This window comes from Lipotes vexillifer, unplaced genomic scaffold (genome assembly GCF_000442215.2).
Source record: "Lipotes vexillifer unplaced genomic scaffold, Lipotes_vexillifer_v1.1 scaffold70, whole genome shotgun sequence".
Taxonomy (NCBI): Eukaryota; Metazoa; Chordata; class Mammalia; order Artiodactyla; family Lipotidae; genus Lipotes; species Lipotes vexillifer.
Window position 1 is genome coordinate 4,465,657 of NW_006789896.1, and position 3,878 is coordinate 4,469,534.

Here is a 3,878-nt window from a genome sequence, read left to right on the forward strand (position 1 = left end):
TTCCCAGGTCAGGAGTATGAGAGGTTGGGAAGAGTCTAATACAACCATGCAGGAGCAGAATATGATTCTTATGTGGAGAGATGAACCACAAAGCTTGAGCGTCTGGTGAGATGGAACTGCACTGCCCTGGGCAGCGCCAGCCTGGTGGGCCTTCCTCCAATTCTAGAACTCAGGAAATCGATTTCTGATTGAAAAAACATCTGGACACGTGCCTTAACACTTGACCGCATCACGAAGGGGCCCCCTATCTTTATCCAGGAATCTCAAGTTTGGTTGTGCCTAAGACTCATCAGCATAACTTTTCAAAATTTAGATTCTTGGCCCCATCTTCAGAAAGGTTGGTTTAGGAGGACTTGGGTGAGTGTGGCCTGGACAGAAAAGCAGTTTTGTCTTTTTTCCCTCTTCTTTTAAAATTCCCTAGAGGTGACTATAATCTACTATTGATATGTCTTGTGTAAAAGTGGGAAGAAAATAGAAGAGAGAAAAAAATAGGAAATCATACTTTTTCATAGCTTAGACCAGAGTTTTTCAACCTTGGCTGTACAGACATTTCGGACTAGATCATCCTTTGTAGTGGGGGCCATCCTCTGTATTGTAGGGTGTTTAGCAGCATCCCTGGTCTCTACACTAAATGCCAGTAGCTTGCCTAGTCATGACAATCAGAAATGTCTCCAGCCCTCTGGACAGGGGGAGAAGGTACAAAATTGCCCCGCGTTGAGCACCACTGTCTTAGACGACCTAGTGGCCTTGAAGTCTGGGCATTTTAAAGGTCTAGGTACTGAGGGACCGAGAAAAGTCATGGCCAAATCCCTGATGGCTTGATTGCAATGAGCCAGTCTTTCGCTTTGTGATTATAATCCCTGGAAAGAAATCTTATTCCAGCCTTTTTGTTGTCGTTACAAGAAGCACTCTTTTAAGATGAGTGGTGACTCTGAAGAGAATCCTGCAATTTGCAACATTCTTTCTCAGAGCTTCAATTTGCAGGGCAGGAGCATTCTTTAGCCACGCCAGCAATTTGCATAGAAGCAATGATGAAACAAAACCTGTACCACAAGGATGGACACAGTCCACACCCTTCACGAACTCCCACAGGGACCACACGTGCACCGGCCACACATGTGGGCACCCCCTTCTCATTACAGATGACGCTGACCAGAAAATTAAAAACGTTCTTTTATTAACAAAGGGAGAGTTGAGATTAAAGGAGCAGAAAGATGAAAATCTTTCAAGACTCCTATTTGCAGGAGAAAAGTTCCCTTTTCCTTTCTTCTTCCCCTTTCTTTCCTCTCCCTCTTATTTCTCCCCCTTCCCTCTTTCTCCTTCGTCTTTCTTTTTGTTCTCTCCTCTCTCCTGTCTCTTTCTCTCTCAGCCCCTCCACCCCTTCTCCTTCTCTTCTCTCTCTCATTTTATTCGATTGGCTTTGCCGGGCAACCTTACAGAAACTTCTCTCAAGAGCAGGCCTATTGAGCCTCGCTCTCAAATTGCCCCCAGAGCCCACTGGATATTCCTTCAGATGTCTAACAAGCGTTGAACACAACTGAGGTTTAGAGAGACACAGAAATCAATACTGCGGCTTCCACCAGTCACGCTGAGGGATTAGCTGTCCCAAGGAAAAGCACAGACAGTTGAATAAGAGAATCATGACTCCGAATATCCTAACAGGTTTATGAACTAGAAAGCAGCCTCTGGCCTTGATAACCTCCAGTTGGCCTGGAGAAAAAGGAGACTGTGAAAACATTCACTTAGCTTTCTCCCCTTTTGTATTAATGAGGTCAAGCGTTGGACCTCAGGGGGTCAACAGTGGTACCCAGAGGAACGACTGTTTAGGCCAGTGGGCAAGGATGACCATCTGAGCAGTGGCAACTCAGAGGCTCGGGCATCCTCCCAGATTTGGCAAAGTCAGTGGTCACATCCCTCAGGACAGAGTGTGTACGGAGGCTAGATGTAGAAGCCTAGTAGAAAAATAAGAGTGCCTTGTATTATCTGCTGCGAGCAGTCAGCATTAAACAGTGGCAGGAGCTTATAGTTTAAAATCACGGATGGGATATGGGAGGTCAACAGAGTATGCAAATGAATTATGGGGAGCTTCAAAACGGACAGGATTCTGCAGGAGCAAAAAGCAATGGATAAATTTTAATATTTAGTTTCTCTACTTTGATAAGAATGTAACTCGAGGAGGTTCATCTCAGTAAGTTTAAAACCCTTCATTCCCCCACCTCCTACAGTTCACATTCAAGAGGCCAAACTTATGAACCAAACGGGTACCCTGACCGTCTTACATCTCTGCGACGCCTGGTTGGGAGGAAGGTTTAAAAACAGGTGGAGTCAAAGATCTAAATGGTTTCAGTTTTAACAAAGAGAGAAAGAGTCACTTTTCAATTGGACCTCCAGGCTTGAGTGAACTGAAGAATTAAGGTTATTATCTGTATAATTCAAACCCAAACCTACCTTTCTGTGAATTTATAGGACAATTTAGGTCCTAGCTGAATAATTCAGAAAAAGATAATCACCTCAGTTATTTAGACGGCCATCTCATCCCCTTATATAGTCCATCTCTCTAACTCAGATGTGGAAAGTTGACAGCAATTAAATCTCTCAACCAAGCTGCCCACAGGAGGCCATAGATTTGGACTACAAATGTGGTACCCCCGAAACATGGGTAGCAATGGACCCAGAGAAACAAATTCATGCTGAAGACACTTGTCATAAATCAGTAAGTGGTGCTCACCCATCTGACTGAGGCTCCAAAACCCTAGACCCAGGAAAAGGCTTGGAGGTCATCTCCCCAAGGCCAGCATTTTCTAGGCCCTGTGAGGAGGTCACTGATTTGGGGCAAGAGGACTCAGCACCCTTCTCTGGCTGTGCCCTCCCTTGCCCCCCAGTGGCTTGCCATCAGTCTTGGCCCCTTTGAGTTTGCGGAAGATACTCATTTCTGGTCTGTGTCTGAGTGGAAGGCACGGAGCAGGAATTTGTGCACCCCAGGCTGGTTAGCCAGCAGCGTGGGGAATGACACCATATACGTTGGCGTGCGGCTGATGGAGAGCCTGTGAGATACCTGATGAAGTCAGCAGGGGTCAAGGGGAAAGCGGTCCCTCCCAGGGATGGCTCTGGGACAACGGGGAGCTCGTACTGGCTGGCCTGGCTTTGGCTGTTTCTGTCTGGGTGGCACCTGCAGGTCCCCGCGAGTCTCTGAGTGTTCACGTGCACGTGGCTTTATGTGTACAGACACAGCGTGTCTGCGTGTCCAGGCTGGTGGGTCCAGCTCTCCTTTGTGTGAGCACGAATCCACCTGGTCCCAACCCTCCTCCTCTCCCTGCACGTTAACCTAAAATATGAGCGCCTGCTCTGGTCTTGCCTGGGCCGGCTGCCCCTACGTCCACAGCCTCCCTGCCCCCTTCCTCCAGCCCTCTTATCTAAAGCAGCGTGTCACTGCAATTTTATGGTCAACATTACAGACTCAAGCCCTCCTTTGAACCAATCAAGCTGCACTGAATATGTTAAGGGAATCCAGGCTTTCTGGAAGGAGCCTGAGTCCTGAGCCACACTGCCTGACCTCTCTAAGAGCAGCCCCCATAAATCTGCCTCACGTGATGGGAGATGGGCTTTTCAGGATCTCTCAGGGTGCTTTGAGGTAGCACTTCTATGAACTCCTTGCCCCAATAAATAATGCTACCTGCAATATGTCTTTGGGAGTGTGTCAGCAGCTGCTGTCCTGCCATGAATTTTTATTCTTGTGCCGTCTGGAAGATAGATTCCAGATTCAGCATTTCCCCGCACTTAGTGTCAGATCTCTTTACCCCCTTGCCCCAGCAGAACGATAGCGACCACAAATAAAATTTAAAAAAAAAAAAATTAAAAAAAAACCAGCCTAGGAAAAA